At 39.2% G+C, this 22,851-nt stretch overlaps 1 pseudogene across 1 annotated transcript in view; it reads left to right on the forward strand.

The window, feature by feature from the left end:
• Positions 1–1,139: 1,139 nt before the first annotated feature.
• The window catches only part of LOC307049624 (xylosyl- and glucuronyltransferase LARGE1-like), a 73,917-nt pseudogene continuing 52,205 nt past the window's right edge, over positions 1,140–22,851 (forward strand). Inside the window, exon 1 of the transcript in view lies at positions 1,140–1,824. The product of the transcript in view is annotated as a xylosyl- and glucuronyltransferase LARGE1-like (transcript). The remainder of the gene's footprint in view (positions 1,825–22,851) is intronic.

Below are 22,851 nucleotides of genomic sequence, written 5' to 3' on the forward strand. Positions count from 1 at the left end.
TTAAACAGGCATTGAGATCCATAAGAAGACATTGTTTCTTTTTCCCCTTCCACTCCATGCCAATCCACTCCCAACTACTTTAAACAAAGCACTTTCCTCTAACAGAAGAACTCAAGATTTGGCTATTAGCCACAAGATAAAATAATTCAGTATCTTATACCCAGGAATTGAGTTCTTCTTTTAGAGGGAAATGTCTTTGTTTTAAAAACTTTGATTATGGAAATCCTTTGCTGTATTGCAGAACGTACTGCAGGATGTGTTTCATAGAACTCTTCTGAATCACAAATTTTAAAAAGAAAAGAAAAAATAGCAAACTGGCATTTCAGGGCAGGTAAATGTTGGGAAGCACATGTAAGGAAAAATAAATCAGCTACTTATACAATCTTCATGTGCCCCAGGACCTCATACAGTGCCCTTACCCATCACTTGTGGGTACACGAAGTATCCCATCAATGGTTAGATCAGCAGTTTGATAGCTCAAAACTCCCTACAGAATCTCATCTCCCACCCCCCACCCGACACATACACAAACCTTCCCAGGTTTGTTCCCCGCCAGGGCTCTTTGTCAGCTCAGTGGTACCCTAAACTGTGTTAGAGCAGGTTGCTGCCCATGGTCCCAGAATCACTCAGCTCTGTCCTGCCCATAGTGCACCACACTCAAGGTCTCTGGAACACATCTCTGAGATCTCACTCAAGCTACCACCCACATGATCGCCCCACACCAGCACACTGGCATTGTTACTGGCTGTGCTGTTTATTCTCCAAACCACCCACCCTGACTCTGAATCAACAAGAGCCAGCACTACACCTTGTTTCCTACATTCCCTGCTCCTTCCCAGTGCTCAGGTTCCCCTAAAGGCTCTGGCATACCTCCCTCTCCTTGATGTTGCCCACTCTTAGAGGAGACCCTGAACACAGCTGCTTTTCCCATGGCACTATGACCCTTTTAGGATTTCATGCTTAAAACTATCTCCTCCGGAGGTTGTGTGTGACACCAGGATGACTGATCCCATTGTCATTTCCTCAGGGATGCTGTAGATCAAGGATACATCCCATGGGCCAAATCCAGCCTGCCTCCTAATTCTGGACATAAATTTTTTCTTAAAATACAGTCACAGCAATTTATTTTAACACTGTCTATGGTTGCTTTCCACTACAATGCTAGAGTTGAACAGTTTGATACACAGAGACCTTATAGCCCACAAAGACTAAAATATTTACTTTTTAGACCTTTACAGTATAGATTGCTGACCCCTCGACAGATGAAAGAACAGAATGGTGTTAATCTTCAGTTAAGCCAGCAGAATTTGAGAATCAAAAAGGAGGGCACTGGCAACAGCGAGAACCTCTGAGCCGGCACTGTGGCAGGCAACAGCCCCGAGTGTGGGCAGCAGCCGGTCGCGGAGAAGTGCGAGACAATCCACATTGCTACTGTCTGTGCCAGATACAACGTCAGCCTGGATATTGTCACCTTGTTGAAGTCTGTCCTATTTCACAGGCAGAACCCCCTGCATTTCCACCTCATCGCCGACTCCATCGCTGAGCAGATCCTGGCGACGCTCTTCCAGACCTGGATGGTACCTGCTGTGCGAGTATACTTCTACAATGCAGATGAGCTCAAGTCTGAAGTTTCCTGAATCCCCAAAAAACATCTCTCTGGGATTAATGGTCTGATGAAGCTTTTCCTCACCAAGACTCTTCCTGCCAACCTGGAGAGGGTCATCATCCTTGATACAGACATCACCTCTGTAACCGATATCACAGAGCTCTGGGCTGTGTTGCACCAGTTCAAAGCTGTGTGCCTCACAGGGTCTTGGTGCTCTGGTTGGGTGTCAGGCCTGTGCCTCTGAGGTGGAAGAGGTGAGTTCAGGACATTGGTCCACCAGCGACCTCCCGGCTCCATGTAATATCAAATGGCGAAAGCTCTCCCAGACATCTCCATCTCAACGCTAAGACCCAGCTCCACTCAAGGACCAAAAAACCACAGTGCTGGACACCCTATGCCAAACAACCAGCAAGACAGGAACACAAACCCACCCATTAGCAGAGAGGCTGCCTAAAATCATAATAAGGTCACAAACAACCCAAAACAAACCAATAGATGTGGTCCTGCCCACCAGAAAGACAAGATCAAGTCTCATCCACCAGAACACAAGAACCAGTTCCCTCCATCAGAAAGCCTACACAACCCACTGAAACAACCTTAGCCCCTGGAGGCAGACACCACAAACAATGGGAACTACAAGCCTGCAGCCTGCGAAAAGGAGACCGCAAACACAGTAAGTTAAGCAAAATGAGAAGATAGAGAAACACAGAGCAGATGAAGGAAAAAGGTAAAAACCCACCAGACACAACAAATGAAGAGGAAACAGGCAGTCTACCTGAAAAAGAATTCAGAGTAATAATAGTAAAGATGATCCAAAATCTTGGAAATAGAATGGAAAATAAAAAAAAACGTTTAACAAGGACCTAGAAAAACTAAAGAGCAAACAAACAACGATGAACAACACAATAAATGAAATTAAAAATTCTCTAGAAGGAATCAATAGCAGAATAACTGAGGCAGAAGAACGCATAACTGACCTGGAAGATAAAATAGTGGAAATAACTACCACAGAGCAGAATAAAGAAAAAAAGAATGAAAAGAATTGAGGACAGTCTCAGACACCTCTGGGATGACATTAAATGCACCAACATTTGAATCATAGGGGTCCCAAAGCAGAAGAGAAAAAGAAAGGGACTGAGAAAATATTTCAAGAGATTATACTTGAAAACTTCCCTAATATGGGAAAGGAAATAGTCAATCAAGTCCAGGAAGTGCAAAGAGTCCCATACAGGGTAAATCTAAGGAGAAACATGCCAAGACACATATTAATCAAACTATCAAAAATTAAATACAAAGAAAAAATATTAAAAGAAGCAAGGGAAAAACAACAAATAACACACAAGGGAATCCCCATAAGGTTAACAGCTAATCTTTCAGCAGAAACTCTGCAAGCCAGAAGAGAGTGGCAGGACATATTTAAAGTGATGAAAGGGAAAAACCTACAACCAAGATTACTCTACCCAACAAGGATCTCATTAAGATCTGACGGAGAAATTAAAACCTTTAAAGACAAGCAAAAGCTAAGAGAATCCACACCACCAAACCAGATTTAGAACAAATGCTAAAGGAATTTCTCTAGGCAGGAAACACAAGAGAAGGAAAAGAACTACAATAACAATTCCAAAACAATTAAGAAAATGGTAATAGGAACATACATATCGATAACCACCTTAAATGTAAATGGATTAAATGCTCTAACCAAAAGACACAGACTGGCTGAATGGATACAAAAACAAGACCCATATATATGCTGTCTACAAGAGACCCACTTCAGACCTAGGGACACATACAGACTGAAAGTGAGGGGATGGAAAAAGATATTCCATGCAAATGGAAATCAAAAGAAGGCTAGAGTAGCAATTCTCATATCAGACAAAATAGACTTTAAAATGAAGACTATTACAAGAGACAAAGAAAGACACTACATAATGATCAAGGGATCAATCCAAGAAGAAGATATAACAATTGTAAATATTTATGCACCCAACATAGGAACACCTCAATACATAAGGCAAATGCTAACAGCCATAAAAGGGGAAATCAACAGTAACACAATCATAGTAGGGGACTTTAACACCCCACTTTCAACAATGGACAGATCATCCAAAATGAAAACAAACAAGGAAACACAAGCTTTAAATGATACATTAAACAAGATGGACTTAATTGATATTTATAGGACATTCCACCCAAAAACAATAGAATACATTTTCTTCTCAAGTGCTCATGGAACATTCTCCAGGATAGATCATATGTTGGGTCACAAATCAAGCCTTGGTAAATTTAAGAATATTGAAATCATATCAAGTATCTTTTCTGACCACAATGCTATGAGAATAGATATCAATTACAGGAAAAAATCTGTAAAAAAATACAAATACATGGAGGCTAAACAATACACTACTAAATAACCAAGATATCACTGAAGAAATCAAAGAGAAAATCAAATACCTAGAAACAAATGATGATGAAAACATGAGGACACAAAACCTATGGGATGCAGCAAAAGAGTTCTAAGAGGGAAGTTATAGCAATACAATCCTACCTCAAGATACAAGAAACATCTCAAATAAACAACATAACCTTACACCTAAAGCAAATAGAAAAAGAAGAATAAAAAACCCTCAAAGTTAGGAGAAGGAAAGAAATCATAAAGATCAGACCAGAAATAATGAAAAAGAAATGAAGGAAACAATAGCAAAGATCAATAAAAGTAAAAGTTGGTTCTTTAAGAAGATAAACAAAATTGATAAACCATTAGCCCGACTCATCGAGAAAAAAAGGGAGAAGACTAAAATCAATAGCATTAGAAATGAAAAAGAAGTAACAACTGACACTGAAGAAATACAAAGGATCATGAGAGATTACTACAAGCAACTATATGCCAATAAAATGGACACCCTGGAAGAAATGGACAAATTCTTAGAAAAGAATAACCTCCCGAGACTGAACCAGGAAGAAATAGAAAATATAAACAGACCAATGACAAGCACTGAAATTGAAACTGTGATTAAAAATCTTCCAACAAACAAAAGCCCAGGACCAGATGGCTTCACAGACGAATTCTATCAAACATTTAGAGAAGAGCTAACACCTATCCTTCTCAAACTCTTCCAAAATATAGCAGAGGGAGGAACACTCCCAAATTCATTCTACGAGGCCACCATCACCCTGATAACAAAACCAGACAAAGATGTCACAAAGAAAGAAAACTACAGGCCAATATCACTGATGAACATAGATGCAAAAATCCTGAGCAAAACGCTAGCAAACAGAATCCAACAGCACATTAAAAGGATCATACACCATGATCAAGTGGGGTTTATCCCAGGAATGCAAGGATTCTTCAATATACGCAAATTAACGTGATATACCATATTAACAAATTGAAGGAGAAAAACCATATGATCATCTCAATAGACGCAAACAAAGCTTTCAACAAAATTCAACACCCATTTATGATAAAAAGCCTGCAGAAAGTAGGCATAGAGGGAACTTTCCTCAACACAATAAAGGCCATATATGACAAACCCACAGCCAACATCGTCCTCAATGGTGAAAAACTGAAACCATTTCCACTAAGATCAGGAACAAGACAAGGATGCCCACTCTCACCACTCTTATTCAACATAGTTTTGGAAGTTTTAGCCACAGCAATCAGAGAAGAAAAAGAAATAAAAGGAATCCAAATCGGAAAAGAAGAAGTAAAGCTGTCACTGTTTGCAGATGACATGAAACTATACATAGAGAATCCTAAAGATGCTACCAGAAAACTACTAGAGCTAATCAATGAATGTGGTGAAGTAGCAGGATACAAAATTAATGCACAAAAATCTCTGACATTCTTATACACTAATGATGAAAAATCTGAAAGTGAAATTAAGAGAACTCTCCCATTTACCATTGCAACAAAAAGAACGAAATATCTAGGAATAAACCTACCTAGGGAGATGAAAGACCTGTATGCAGAAAACTATAAGACACTGATGAAAGAAATTAAAGATGATACAAATAGATGGAGAGATATACCATGTTCTTGGATTGGAAGAATCAACATTGTGAAAATGACTCTACTACGCAAAGCAATCTACAGATTCAATGCAATCCCTATCAAACTACCACTGGCATTTTTCACAGAACTAGAACAAAAAACTTCACAATTTGTATGAAAACACAAAAGACCCCGAATAGCCAAAGCAATCTTTTTTTTTCTTTTTTTTTTTAAAGAAGATGTTGGGGGTAGAGGTTTATTAATTAATTTATTTATTTTTGCTGTGTTGGGTCTTCGTTTCTGTGTGAGGGCTTTCTCTAGTTGTGGCAAGTGGAGGCCACTCTTCATCACGGTGTGCAGGTCTCTCACTATCACGGCCTCTCTTGTTGCGGAGCACAGGCTCCAGAGGCGCATGCTCAGTAGTTGTGGCTCATGGGCCTAGCTGCTCCGCGGCATGTGGGATCCTCCCAGACCAGGGCTCGAACCCGTGTCCCCTGCATTAGCAGGCAAATTCTCAACTACTGCGTCACCAGGGAAGCCCCAAAGCAAGCTTGAGAATGAAAAATGGAGCTGGAGGAATCAGGCTCCCTGACTTCAGACTATACTACAAAGCTACAGTAATCAAGACAGTATGGTACTGGCACAAAAACAGAAATACAGATCAATGGAACAGGATAGAAAGCCCAGAGATAAACCCACACACATATTGTCACCTTATCTTTGATAAAGGGGGCAAGAATATACAGTGGAGAAAAGACAGCCTCTGCAATAAGTGGTGCTGGGGGCTTTCCTGGTGGCGCAGTGTTTGAGGATCTGCTTGCTAATGAAGGGGACATGGGTTCGAGCCCTGGTCTGGGAGGATCCCACATGCCGCGGAGCAACTAAGCCCGTGTGCCACAACTATTGAGCCTGCGCATCTGGAGCCTGTGCTCCTCAACAAGAGAGGCCACGATAGTGAGAGGCCCGCACACCGCAATGAAGAGTGGCCCCCGCTTGCCACAACTAGAGAAAGCCCTTGCACAGAAACGAAGACCCAACACAGCAAAAATAAATAAATTAGTTAATAAACTCCTACCCCCAACATCTAAAAACATAATAATAATATGTGGTGCTGGGAAACCTGGACAGGTACATGTAAAAGTATGAGATTAGAACACTCCCTAACACCATACACAAAAATAAACTCAAAATGGATTGAAGACCTAAATGTAAGGCCAGACACCATAAAACTCTTAGAGGAAAACCTCGGCAGAACACTCTGTGACATAAATCACAGCAAGATGCTCTTTGACCCACCTCCTAGAGAAATGGAAATAAAAACAAAAATAAACAAATGGGACCCAATGAAACTTAAAGCTTTTGCACAGCAAAGGAAACCATAAACAGGACAAAAAGCCAAGCCTCAGAATGGGAGAAAATATTTGCAAATGAAGCAACTGACAATGGATTAATCTCCAAAATTTACAAGCAGCTCATGCAGCTCAACATCGAAAACACAAACAACCCAATCCAAAAATGGGCAGAAGACCTAAATAGACATTTCTCCAAAGAAGATATACAGATTGCCAACAAACACATGAAAGGATGCTCAACATCACTAATCATTAGAGAAATGCAAATCAAAACTACAATGAGGTATCACCTCACACGGGTCAGAATTGCCATCATCAAAGCATCTACAAACAATAAACGCTGGAGAGGGTGTAGAGAAAAGGGAACCCTCTTGCACTGTTGGTGGGAATGTAAATTGATACAGCCACTATGGAGAACAGTATGGAGGTTCCTTAAAAAACTAAAAACAGAACTCCCATACAACCCAGCAATCCCACTACTGGGCATATACCCTTAGAAAACCAAAATTCAAAAGAGTCACGTACCACAATGTTCAGTGCAACTCTATTTACAATAGCCAGGACATGGAAGCAACCTAAGTGTCCATCGACAGATGAATGGATAAAGAGGATGTGGCACATGCAGACAATGGAATATTACTCAGCCATAAAAAGAAACGAAATTGAGTTATTTGTAGTGAGGTGGATGGACCTAGAGTCTGTCATACAGAGTGAAGTAAGTCAGAAAGAGAAAAACAAATACCGTAGGCTAACACATATATGTGGAATCTAAAAAAAAACAATGGTTCTGAAGAACCTAGGGGCAGGACAGGAATAAAGACGCAGACAGGGAGAATGGACTTGAGGACACGGGGAGTGGGAAGGTAAGCTGTGACAAAGTGAGAGAGTGGCACGGACACATATACACTACTAAATGTAAAATAGATAGCTACTGGGAAGCAGCCACATAGCACAGGGAGATCAGCTCGGTGCTCTGTGACCACCTAGGGTGGTGGGACACAGAGAGTGGGAGGGTGACACAAGAGGGAGATGATATGCAGATATATGTATATGTATAGCTGATTCACTTTCTTATAAAGCAGAAACTAACACACCATTGTGAAGCAATTATACTCCAATAAAGATGTTCAAATACAAAAAAAGAAACAATTAAAGGATAAAACACTATTCTAGCACGTGCCTGGGACACTGTAGGCCAGTCTGATCATGAAGTCTAATTAAACAGTCAGAATGAAAGCCTACATGGGAATGATAAACCCCAAAATGAGGATCACAACTATCTCTGGGTAAAGGGATAAGAATGTGCTCATGGAAGGATAGAGATAATTTCAATTATATTTACAACAATGGTTTCTTCGTTGAATAAGAAGTACAATGGCTTCTTAGGTTGAATGATAAGTACAAAAAGGTTCGTTTCTTTGCGTGTGCTACATGTCTTCCAGATCCACTTGCCCCTTTACCCCTTTGTCTCCAAGTCATGGTAGGTGACCTAGATAGACTGCATCAAAAGGCTCCGTTGCCTCCTGCCTTATGACTGGGTCTGGCAAATAGGCAGCTCCAGCATGACTCAGAGAAAGGAACTGAAGTCAGGGTATTTGTTCTTCCAGCTTCCTGCAAACTGAGCATGACCCTTGACTGAAAGCCATAGCTCATAAATGGAGATCTCCACACCGCCCTCTCTGTCTCCAGTAACTGCTCCATTTGTATTAGTTATTTACCACACATAACAAACTCAGAAACTTAAAACAATGAACGTTTACTATCTCACAGATTCTGAGTGCCTCTGCCTCAAGGTCTCTCACAGGGATATAACCCAGGATTCAACTGGAGCTGCGGTTTCATCTAAAGATTCAGTTGAGGGAAGATCCGCTTCCAACTCACTCATCATGGTATCACAGGTTGCTGGGGTGAGGATTCTCAGCTTCTTGTCACAACAGCTTCCCCATCAGCAGCTCAAGCCATGGCAGCTTGCTTCCCCCAGAGCAAATGAGTGAGACAACAACCTAATCTCAGAAGTGACATCCCATTATGTTCTATTCATTAGAATAGAGTGAGTAGGTTCAGCCCACACTCAAGAGGAAGGGACTACACAAGGGCATGAACACATACTTACTGGGAGGAGGGGATGGGTGGAGGCCATCTTAGAGACTGCTCACCACACTTCTCCAGGCCTGGGGCGATAACCAGCTGTTACTAGCTCTATGGTTACTAAAACAATCATCCAGGTTTCCTCAAACCCTGGTTAATAATTCCTTATTAAGCTCTCCTCAATTTATTTCAGTTTTCCAGGACCCTGATTTAGACATTATGCTTAAAATTGTTTTGTATGTCTAAAATATTTCTTACTAAAAATATTTTAAAATATGTTATAAATATAAAGGATGTGCTGGAATGTGATCTTGTTCATAAGATGTGAGAAAAATAGACATGTAACTTGCTTACCAAAGCCTTGTCTACAAATCTTTCTTAATGATTGAAATAATGAGTTTGAAGACAAAAACTAATGAATAAAGTGAAGTAGCCTTCTTGAATATCTAATATCTACTTGCCTAAAAATATAATGAATTCAAGAAGAGTTTAGATAAATCATGATTAGTCAGTTTTCATTTCTGAAATCTCCAAATATTTTGGATATATTCTCTAGTCTTTTAAAATAATATTACTCTGCCCTCCGACAAAAGTTCCTTAGCTCCACTATCAGGACACAGGATTAGCCATATGAAGGCTGACAATTTACCACTGAGTATGCTCTCCTAGCTCCTTCACCTTGTAATAAACCAGTTTTGTAAAGCATGTGCCTTACAAAAATCACTTTAAATAGTCTCATAAATTAGGAAGGTCAGGATAGTCTAAATTCAATGTAATATTCTATTCATAATCCTAATTTCATGCAAAAATCACTTCAAAATTTCCATTAACATCCATAATAAAGTACAAGAGGAAAGCAGCTGCAAATTAAGCTTGGAAATGAGGGAATCAAATAATAATGCTCAGAACGTTTGAGGGCCACAAGAATAATACTTGAAAGACTCAGGGCTGAGACTTCATTTTTCCAAACTGCTCAATGTAAAAGACAACAGTAAAAGTAACCTGAGCAAGGGGTTTGAATGAGTAGAAAATGGAGACACACAGCCAAAAAGAGGAAGAGGGAACAAGGTTCAAGTCAAACCTTTCAATTATAAGTAATTCTAATCCTTCCTTGTTCCTTACATGAGAAATGGAATTTGTTCTGATAGAACAGGGTGAGGTAAGAAAAAAGAAAATGGAGAACTAGAAAGAAAGATACACTAAAAGCAATAATGAAAATTAATCATAACATCTGGGAAATTTTAGATGACCTTTATGGGAGCAGAGACACAAATTCCACTGAAACTAATTACCACATTTTCAACTTTGACTTTACGTGAAGTATGAATCTAGAGAGTAAAATAAATGTTTACCTTTAATGAAATGACTTTCAGGTAATAATGCATTGCTATCTCACAGACAGGTTGAAAACATTTTTCCATTACTAACATTTTTGCCAGTACTTGACATTTTCATCAGTCACTGCCATACTTATAAATCAGAAGTTTAGTATTAATGCTAAAATAATTTCCATGTTATTCCTTCCTAGAGAATTATTTTGATCCCAGTAGTATCTATCACATTCTGAAAAAAAAAAATGGGAAGCAAGACTTTACATGTTAGCTCAACGCTTACAGATCCCAGGGTTCCCTCCCATCCCTCCTCTTCTCCTCTACCTAAGTATAATTCTCCAAACCAGAATGGAGGCAACTCATTTCTGGAATGTCTAGCCATACAGACATAATAACCAAAGAATAAATCTAAAATAGATGGCAATTTTTATCTTTAGTCATTGGATGAGTTATGAATTTCCTAATCTTCTAGTGAAGCTTGAGAAAAACACAGCCAATCACTTTGGGAAAATATTGCTGGTTTATGAAATATATCCTTTGATCTGATCTGAAAAGTATATTTTTAAATCAAGGAAAATTTTCAAAACGGGTATAATTTTACAACTTGGGAATAACTTTTAAATTGCTTGCACAGAAGTCTATAATTGCTTGCACATAAAAATTAACCTATGACATTAAATACTAAGAGTATACTTCAATTAACTATATTTGCCCATTGCAATCATCTGAAAAAGTTTATTATTTTACATTTTACAGCCAACAAATTCTTCTAAGTCTTATGAGCAACCATCTCAAAATACAGTAAATGCCACTGGCCATTAAATAAAATTCCCTAAGGAAGCTCATACAGTGACGGTGATGACTCATCACTCTATGTTTATTAGCAGGTTATAGGTGAGTAAATACCATTGACACTAATAAATCACCTCAGATCATTATGTTGAGAAGGATTATGGTGATAATATCAATGTCACAGCTGTATCATTTATTCCATCTGTATTACCTCGTTCCATGTATGCCTCATTCATTACCTCCTTTTCCCCTATTACTCATTGAAAGGAGGCAGCATCTACTTAAATGTTATGAAAAAAATAGGTCACAAACAAACGAAAGCCAAAGACTTGTAATGGGAACAGAAACTCTCCTGTGAATGTTGATATTAACTTTCACTTGATTAAAAAAAATGAAGTATTCTTATCTGAAGAGAAACTTTGCCTTGAGTATAATACATTTGAATTATGAAGAGTTTTTGTCTTTTAGAGTTCAGAGCTCCTCATTACCTAGAGAGAGATGACTAAATTACAGAATAATAAGCTGATATATTTGAAAGGAAATGCTGGTGCATTTGGTTTAATCAAACGATTATAAAATGACATTATCAGATCTTTCAGACAGGAAAATGGATTCTTTGAAATTGGACATCGAACAAAAATCAAACAATGGAATTCCACTCTAACTCGGAAATTTTTTTAAATATCCACTCAACAAATATTGACGCACCGAATACTGAACCCTGACATGTGCTAGACACTGTACCCAGCACTGGGAACATGTAAATAAGAAGATCTCTGCCCTCATGATGCTTACAGTCCATAGAGGAAAAAGGTAAGCAGAGAGATTCTGCAACACTGAGAGATAAGAACAGTATTAAACGTGTATATTCAAAGATAGTCTCTAGTTACTGTTATAATAGAGATGTTGTCTTAGTCCCTTCAGGCTGCTATAACTAAATACCACAGGCTGGGGAGTTTATAACAGCAGAAATTTATTACTCACAGTCCTAGAGGCTGTAAGCCTGAGATCAAGGTGCCAGCATGGTCAGGTGAGAACTCTCTTCTGGGTTGCAGCCTTCTCATTGTATCTGCACTGGTGGAAAGGTCAAGGAAGCTCTCTGAGTGTCTTAACAGCACTAATCCCACTCATGAGGGCTCCACCCTCATGATCTAATTACCTCCCAAAGGCATCACCTACTAATACCTTTGGAGGTTAGGATTTCAACATATGAATTTGGGGGGAACACAAACATTCAGACCGCAGTAGATGTGTTGCAGTCTCTTTTAACAAGATATAGGACATTTCTTAAAAGTTCTATTGAATAGGGCTTCCCTGGTGGTGCAGTGGTTGAGAGTCCAACTGCTGATGCAGGGGACACGGGTTCGTGCCCCGGTCCGGGAAGATCCCACATGCCGCGGAGCAGCTGGGCCCGTGAGCCATGGCTGCTGAGCCTGCGCATCCGGAGCCTGTGCTCCGCAACAGGAGAGGCCACAACAGTGAGAGGTCCGGGTACCGCGCAAAAAAAAAAAAAAAAAAAAAAAGTTCTATTGAATAATGAGCTCATCTTGGAGGTGAGGAAAGTAAAATAAAGTGTCAGTCTATGTTTTAGAAATTATCTCACCATATACTATTACTATCACTTGTTTTGAAAGAAAAATAAGAGACATTAATGTTCTGTGAGTCTGATGGGATAACATTGAACTGATGACCAAGACCTGACAAAAAATAAAGTTTTGATAACCACATTCTATCTCCTTGAGCAATTAGCATCTATCTCTTCTGTGCCTTACAGAGAAATGAGTGGACAGAAGATAAGCCCACACCATTCTGCCTCGCAGCTGAGGTGTAATAGCCTTGCTGTTAGAAGGACCAGTCAGGAGTTAGCAGGAGTGTGTGCATGGAGGAGGGGGAAGGGAGCTCTATGAAGAAGTCTGAGACCTAATCACAGAGACGTTAAACCTCTTGCATTCAGATCACTTACAATCCTTTCTCCTCTAACATCCCCTATACTGAAGTTTGGAAAGAGGGAAGACAGAGATTACACAGCTGAGTCTCCCTCCTCCCAGATGCTTTAATCCTGTGGGGGGAAATGCACTGGCTGACCCACAAAGTTTATGGTTCTGATCAGGAGGGGCAAATATGAGGTGGATCGCTCCATACCACCAAGTCCACTATTTGTTCTGCAACTCTGTCAAGCGCCTGGTAGAAAGAGTGCTCAATTTGGTCAAAACACATAAATGAGTTTGGCAACCTCTTAGAAAAAAACGTGGTCAGAAGCCATTCTGCAATAAGCCCTTACCACAGCCCAAATAGGTTCCTCCTTGATAGAATTCATGCTTTCAGAGGGTAGAGACTTAGTCTTTCATCATGTCCCCAGGGTTTAGTACCAGTGTGTTTTTCCCTGCATGAGATGCTTCAGAACTTGGTTAGTGCTAAATAACTGAATGAATGAAAGGTTGCCTGAGGGATTCATACTAAAGTCAAATATTGGATTCTAGTTTCCTTATTTTATTTTAAAGCATAACACATAAGTACATCTGTTTACAGCAGCAACAGGCAGGACAGAATCACTTCCAACCCAACTAGTCATGCCATCACAGAGCAACCGCAGGAGTTGCTGTGCACTTCACCAGGTGGCGGGACCTGCTTAGCATCTTCCAGATTGCAAATCCCATGGATGGCATCAACTGTTTCCATAAGGTTTAGTCAAAATGGAGAAAGATATTGGTGATCTTCTCTTTGCTACTGATGTGTAATAACATATGGGTAAGTTCACATGCACTGTTCTAAGTTACGGCTTTTGGTCATACTCTGATGGACTGACACAAAATCAATAGGACTACAGCCAGAAAGTGGCCAGCATGGAAAATAATGAACTCCTACACCAGTTGTTTCATTTATTTTTTTCACTTTTCCCCTGAGAACCATGGTGAGCTATGAAACTCCAGGGTTCCCATGCTTCATTGCAAATACAATCTGATCGGGCTGTCGTACTTATCTTTATTATCTCCTCCCCTACCTTCTAACCCCATCCCAGGACCTAGGACAGTTTCCAAAACACAGTACACCTCATAAATGTTTGTCAGATTACTGGCATATCTTTGTAGCTAAATATAATATAGGGGAAAATATACATATTCTTAGAAATCCTTATACATTTGAAAATCTCAAGAGGCCAAGGAATGATAATTCAAATGGACTTTATACTGAAAAACCTCAGTAAAGGAAACCAAACAACATCTCATTATCTGAAAGTAACTGCTTGAATCTGTTACAAATGTATTTTTATTATTTTTATCAGGTTTCTTTATAACTTTACTCCATAACATTTTTAATTGAAAGCTGTTTAAATCATTGAAATTCAACTGCCTACTTGCTCAAAGAAGATATTTATATAATTATTTATTTGTTTCTCCATTAAAAATAACTGGTTCACTGCATGCAGAACTGAATTCTTTTAATGGTATTTCAATTCCTAAGCATATTTAAAAGGAAGAACGATCTGGCATTTCATTGGAGTTTTATTGAATTCTTTGATAATATATAGGCACATTATGGGCATCAAATTTTTCTTGCTATACTATAGATGTCATTCATATCCACCCAGAAAACATTTGGATTAACCACAGTTCACTTATTTTCCTTCAAAAATGATGACTTTTAAACACTGAGACAAGAAATCTATATTTCAGTTTATTATTCAGCATGGCTTCTAGTTGTTTCCATTCTGAATCTACATTACCAGTAAATCAATTCTAATTTTCTCCAAACTAAAATTACTCAAAAAAAATTTCCGCAATAGCAAACATTGATCCAGCATGAAAACTGAAATAATTTAAAATTCATTACTTGTTCTGTTCCCTCACCCATTCACTATTAGAAATAAAATAACTCTTCATCCCCCCCCCATTCTATGCCAGTGAAATTGAGCTACTGCATCATTCTTTTATAACAAACACTCCCTTTTTCAAACACAGTTATGCAAGACAGGAACAGCTTCTCAAAAAAACACAATTAGGGCTTCCCTGGTGGCGCAGTGGTTGAGAGGCCGCCTGCCAATGCAGGGGACACGGGTTCGTGCCCCGGTCCGGGAAGATCCCACATGCCGCGGAGCGGCTGGGCCCGTGAGCCATGGCCGCTGAGCCTGCGCGTCCGGAGCCTGTGCCCCGCAACGGGAGAGGCCACAACAGTGAGAGGCCCGCGTACCGCAAAAAAAAAAAAAAAAAAAACACAATTATGTTAGACAATTATTTAATAACTATGTAATTCAAATTCTCCTAACTTTTAGTCAATAATATTTATTTGATGAAACACAATGAATTTTTTAGGTTAAGTGGAATGGTCTAAAAATTTAAGTATAGTTTAAGCTCCTTTCATAGATGGTACTATGGACCCATCTGTTTTAATTAGACTTGAGGGGAAAATTCTTTAAAATACGTTAAAACTTTGAACAATTTCAATTTTTTTTTAATTATAATAATTTGCAGATACATTATTTAATGTGTATGTTCATGTATATATTAAATGTATCTTTGACATATATAGGAACAATTATTATAATCCCATTTTATTGATGTAGAAAGTGAAAGACTAATGAGTTGTAAAATGTATGAAACAAAAGGAATAGGATCTGGGTTTCCCAGTACCTAATCAAGTGTATCTCTTCTGATTATTAACTTTTACAGATTCAAATTCTAAAATGAATTGTGTTAACATCTTCAAAACCAAAATTTCTCTCAGTTATTACAGCATCTTGAAGTTCAAAGATGTTAGTAATTTTCATTTGTTCACATTGGTTCAATTGCTGTAGAGATCAGGTTCAGAGCACTGTGAGTTCAATTCATTTAAAAGCACACATTGGGTTTCCCTGGTGGCACAGGGGTTAAGAAATCCACCTGTCAGTGAAGGGGACACGGGTTTGAGCCATGGTCCGGGAAGATCCCACATGCTGCAGAGCAACTAAGCCCGTGCACCACAACTACTGAGCCTGAGCTCTAGAGCCCACAAGCCACAACTACTGAGCCCACATGCCACAACTACAGAAGCCCACGCGCCTAGAGCCCATGCTCCGCAACAAGAAAAGCCACCGCAATGAGAAGCCCATGCACCGTAACAGAGTAGCCCCTGCTTGCTGCAACTAGAGAAAACCCATGCACAGCAGCAAAGATCCAACACAGCCAAAAATAAAATGAATAAATTTATTTAAAATAAATTAATAAAAAAAATAAAAGCACACATTGAGGGAACTCCCTGGCGAGCCAGTGGTTAGGACTCCATGCTTTCGCTGCTGACAGCATGGGTTCAATCCCTGGTCAGGGAACTAAGATCCTGCAAGCCACGTGGTGTAGCCAATTAACTAATTAATTAAAAGCACACACTGATGCCGCAGACCAATATAAACAAGGAACTGCAGGTGTAGCAATGAGCAAAGATGATGAATACAGGTTGGGAAATACTGAGTGTGGGATCCAAAGAGAGATACTCAATTAAAGTTATTCAGTAGGCAGCTGTATATATGGACTTACCATGCACCAGTTAATTATGAAGGCACTTGGGACCCAAAAACAAATCCCAGTAGGGAAACAAAGGAGGGAATAGGTGTCAGCATCTTTCAGAGTCCAGTTAGGGCACAGAAGTCACACTTACTTTTAACAGACAGAATTTAATATAGATAATTGTAATCTATATATTGAATAGCTGAAAAGGCAGACAGAACTCTAAGGTATCACAGAGGTAAAAACCACAGGAAGCCATTACCGCACCTAGAGTTGGAAAAAAAAAAAAGGGAAGAGGTTGGAATTATTAAAATTTAGAAGCTTGTTGAAGGGGCCTTGTGTGGGGACCCAGACTATCGAGGAGGGGGCACTGCTTGCCTGATGCTGGTGTGTCTCTGAGGGAGTTGGACAAGGCTGATCCTGCCAGCATTAGTGAAACGAAAACTGGATTCAACTGCCTCTTTGGACACAACTGCCGTGGCCAGGGTGAAGTAAGGTAAGGGTGACCCTGACAAAATCAAAAAGCCTGCAGGAACCAACAGAAAAGAGCAAGTCCAAGTCCCTTCTCCCTCCACCAGCTGTGCATGCTCCCTGGCACCCCCTGACAAAATCAAAAAGCCTGCAGGAACCAACAGAAAAGAGCAAGTCCAAGTCCCTTCTCCCTCCACCAGCTGTGCATGCTCCCTGGCACCCCCTGTTGGCAAAGCCCAACACGGACACTCCTGACTAAGCAGAAATGTGGTATACAGAGTCCCAGCCTCAGCATGACGGAGTAGGGAATAGAAGTATGATAGGTTTGGAGCTGAGAGAGACAACAGCTTAGTAACTGACACATAATGGTTTATTTCAGTTGGAAGGAAGAGGTTCAGAAATGATCTGATAAAGTTAAACTAAGTCATAGACACTTGATTGCACTGAGTCATTGTAATATATCAAGCATGGTATTAAGCACCTAATAAGTCCACTAGCTCATTTAATTTAACCCTCACAACAACCATATGAAGTAAATATTATTATTCCAAGATTACAGACAAGAAAACTGAGGTTCAGGAAGCTTAAGTGAATTGACCAAGCTATATAGTTAGTATTTTTTCTGGTCTAAACGTTTCTTTTCCTTTATAACTTGAGATAGTAGCTTTTAAACTGTGGTCTGTGGAACCCTCAAGCTCCAAGAGATTACCTGAGGGGCCCCAGGGAGGATGACATCAGATGAGCCCTGGCTCCCCCATCCCTGGTTCAAACTGCAGCAACTCTACTTTTACCTATTTTATAAATGAAGTGGGTACAGAGGGAATGTGGGAAGCCATGTAAGATTCCACTTGGAAGAAATAGCTAATGCTGCTAAAATAAAGCTTGAAAACCTCCTCCTTAAATGCAGATTAGTATATTTTTTACCCTATAGAGTTACTTCTGAACAATTCCTGATTGCTTAGTTTACTATCACTTCTCTCCTAGTTTAAAGGTGAGAACTGCTTTTTTAATATCCTACTGGTATCATCTAGTTGCTCCTTTCCTAAACTGATGGCTCCTACTAAGAAAAGATGCTTTTAATTTATCCCAGAGTTTGACAGACTCAATAGTGCTCTTGGCCTTCTGCATTCTATCTCTCCACTCAAGAATGAAGCCCAGAAACCGCCTTATCTCACAGCCACCTCCAAAGTCACCTGCTCATTACCTCTCCCAGTTGATATTTGACTTCTCCACCTTTAAACCCAGAATCATGCTAAGGCTCTGGGGCTTCCTAAAGGAGAGAAACTATTTTTTTACTCGACAGACTAAAATCATAATACCTATGTAAAAATTTTAAAATGAAGCCCCACAGGGCATCTACTGAAACCCTATTCAGGCTGCTCATCCCCCAGCAAGCCAGGAAAGTCAGGTAGTGTGTGTTCATTTCATAGCAGAACTTTGTGTTAAGTCAAATCCAGTCATTAAATAAAGGGTTACTAAGGAGTAGTTGTCCTTGACCTACAATTTATAAATCTTTTCATTTATAAAAATTAATTGTATTTCAGCTGAGTCTAGTATTTTAGTCATTATGTGAAAGCTATACACGACTATCTTTGAGAATGAGGTGGGGGATAAAGACTATAAAATTTGGGTCATATTTATAGTTAGTTATTCATATGCACAGAAAGGAAATCTTTGTGCATCTTAAACTTTGTCAAAAAATTCTTCAATTATATCAAAGAGCCATGATATGACATTAGGTAAGGATGTAAATTAATTTTAAGCCATGTGGAGACATTAAGAATGAAAAGGAACATGCCATGGAGAATTAAGGACAATTAAAAACACATAGGGGGCTTCCCTGGTGGTGCAGTGGTTGAGAGTCTGCCTGCCAATGCAGGGGACATGGGTTCATGCCCCGGTCCGGGAAGATCCCGCATGCCGCGGAGCGGCTAGGCCAGTGACCCATGGCCGCTGAGATCTGCGCGTCTGGAGCCTGTGCTCCGCAACGGGAAAGGCCACAACAGTGAGAGGCCCGCATACTGTGCAAAAAAAAAAGAGAAAAACACTTATGGACCAGAGAGCAGACAGCAAAAGCAAGAAGAACTACAATCCTGCAGCCTGTGGAACAAAAACCACATTCACAGAAAGACAGACAAGATGAAAAGGCAGAGGGCTATGTACCAGATGAAGGAAAAAGATGAAACCCCAGAAAAATAACTAAATGAAGTGGAGATAGGCAACCTTCCAGAAAAAGAACTCAGAATAATGATAGTGAAAATAATCCAGGACCTCGGAAAAAGAATGGAGGCAAAGATCGAGAAGATGCAAGAAATGTTTAACAAAGATTTAGAAGAATTAAAGAACAAACAAACAGAGATGAACAATAACTGATATGAAAACTACACTAGAAGGAATCAATAGCAGAATAACTGAGGCAGAAGAACGGGTAAGTGACCTGGAAGACAGGATGGTGGAATTCACTGCTGCGGAACAGAATAAAGAAAAAAGAATGAAAAGAAATAAAGACAGCCTAAGAGACTCTGGGACAACATTAAACGCAACAATATTTGCATCATAGGGGTCCCAGAAGGAGAAGAGAGAGAGAAAGGACCCAAGAAAATATTTGAAGAAATTATAGTCGAAAACTTCCCTAACACGGGAAAGGAAATAGCCACCCAAATCCAGGAAGCACAGCTAGTCCCATACAGGATAAACCCAAGGAGAAACATGCTGCGACACATAGTAATCAAATTGGCAAAAATTAAAGACAAAGAAAAATTATTGAAAGCAGCAAGGGAAAAACGAAAAATAACATATGAGGAAACTCCCATAAGGTTAACAGCTGATTCCTCAGCAGAAACTCTACAAGCCAGAAGGGAATGGCATGATATACTTAAAGTGATGAAAGGGAAGAACCTACAACCAAGATTACTCTACCTGGCAATGATCTCATTCAGATTCGATGGAGAAATCAAAAGCTTTACAGACAAGCAAAAACTAAGAGAATTCAGCACCACCAAACCAGCTCTACAACAAATGCTAAAGTACTTCTCTAAGTGGGAAACACAAGAGAAGAAAAGAACCTACAAAAACACACCCAAAACGATTAAGAAAATGGTCACAGGAACATACATATCTTAATTGTATGATAATTACCTTAAACGTGAATGGATTAAATGCTCCAACCAAAAGAAACAGGCTTGTTGAATGGTTTTTAAAAAAGACCCATATATATGCTATCTACAAGAGACGCACTTCAGACCTAGGGACACATACAGACTGAAAGTGAGGGGATGGAAAAAGATATTCCATGCAAATGGAAATCAAAAGAAAGTTGGAGTAGCTATACTCATATCAGATAAAATAGACTTTAAAATAAAGAATGTTACAAGAGACAAGGAAGGACACTACATAATGATCAAGGGATCAATCCAAGAAGAAGATGTAACAATTATAAATATTCATGCACCAAACATAGGAGCACCTCAATACATAAGGCAATTGCTAACAGCTATAAAAGAGGAAATCGACAGTAACACAATAATAGTGGGGACTTTAACACCTCACTTACACCAATGGACAGTTCATCCAAAAGAAAATAAATAAGGAAACAGAAGCTTTAAATGACAAAATAGACCAGATAGATTTAACTGATATTTATAGGACACTTCATCCAAAAACAGCAGATTACACTTTCTTCTCAAGTGCACACAGAACATTCTCCAGGATAGATCAGATTTTGGGTCAAAAATCAAGCCTCAGTAAACTTAAGAAAATGGAAATTATATCAAGCATCTTTTCTGACCACAACACTATGAGATTAGAAATCAATTACAGGGAAAAAAACATAAAAAACACAAACACATGGAGGATAAACACTACATAACTAAATAACCAAGAGATCACTGAAGAAATCAAAGAGGAAATCAAAAAATACCTAGAGAAAAATGACAATGAAAACACGATGATCCAAAACCTGTGGGATGCAGCAAAAGCAGTTCTAAGAGGGAAGTTTATAGCTATACAAGCCTACCTCAAGAAACAGGAAATATCTCAAATAAACAATCTAACCTTACACCTAAAGGAACTAGAGAAAGAAGAAAAAACAAAACCCAAAGTTAGTAGAAGGAAAGAAATCATAAAGATCAGAGCAGAAATAAGTAAAATACAAACAAAGAAAACAACAACAAAGATCAATAAAACTAAAAGATGGTTTTTTGAGAAGATATACAAAATTGATAAACCATTAGCCAGATTCATCAAGAGGGAGAGGACTCAAATCAATAAAATTAGAAATGAAAAAGGAGAAGTTACAACAGACACCACAGAAATACAAAGCGTCCTAACAGACTACCACAAGCAACTCTATGCCAATAAAATGGACAACCTGGAAGAAATGGACAAATTCTTAGAAAGGTATAACCTTTCAAGATTGAACCAGGAAGAAACAGAAAATATGAACAGACCAATCACAAGTAATGAAATTGAAACTGTGATTACAAATCTTCCAACAAACAAAAGCCCAGGACCAGATGGCTTCACAGGTGAATTCTATCAAACATTTAGAGAAGAGCTAACACCCATCCTTCTCAAACTCTTCCAAAAAATTGCAGAGGAAGGAACACTCCCGAACTCATTCTATGAGGCCACCATCACCCTGATATCAAAACCAGACAAAGATTCTACAAAAAAAGAAAATTACAGACCAATATCACTGATGAATACAGATGCAAAAATCCTCAACAAAATGCTAGCAAACAGAATCCAACAACACATTAAAAGGATCATACACCATGATCAAGTGGGATTTATCCCAGGGATGCATGGATTCTTCAATATACGCAAATCAATCAATGTGATACACCATATTAACAAATTGAAGAATAGAAACCATATGATCATCTCAATAGATGCAGAAAAAGCTCCTGACAAAATTCAACACCCATTTATGATAAAAAAACTCTTCAGAAAATGGGCACAGAGGGAACCTACCTCAACATAATAAAGGCCATATATGACAAACCCACAGCAAAAACCATTCTCAATGGTGAAAAACTGAAAGCATTTTCTCTAAGATCAGGAACAAGACGAGGATGTCCACTCTCACCACTATTGTTCAACATAGTTTTGGAAGTCCTAGCCATGGCAATCAGAGAAGAAAAAGAAATAAAAGGAATCCAAATCGGAAAAGAAGAAGTAAAGCTGTCACAGTTTGCAGATGACATGATACTATACATAGAGAATCCTAAAAATGCCACCAGAAAACTACTAGAGCTAATCAATGAATTTCGTAAAGTTGCAGGATACAAAATTCATGCACAGAAATCTCTTGCATTCCTATACACTAATGATGAAAAATCTGAAAGAGAAATTATGGGAACACTCCCATTTACCATTGCAACAAAAAGAACGAAATACCTAGGAATAAACCTACCTAGGGAGATGAAAGACCTGTATGCAGAAAACTATAAGACACTGATGAAAGAAATTAAAGATGATACCAACAGATAGAGAGATATACAATGTTCTTGGATTGGAAAAATCAATACTATGAAAATGACTCTACTACACAAAGCAAACTACAGATTCAATGCAATCTCTATCGTACCAATGGCATTTTTTTTTTTTTTTTTTGCTGTATGCGGGCCTCTCACTGTTGTGGCCTCTCCCGTTGCAGAGCAGAGGCTCCGGGCGCGCAGGCTCAGCAGCCATGGCTAACGGGACCAGCCGCTCCACAGCACATGGGATCCTCCCAGACCGG

This window comes from Hyperoodon ampullatus (assembly GCF_949752795.1).
Source record: "Hyperoodon ampullatus genome assembly, chromosome: 3".
NCBI classification, from domain to species: Eukaryota; Metazoa; Chordata; class Mammalia; order Artiodactyla; family Ziphiidae; genus Hyperoodon; species Hyperoodon ampullatus.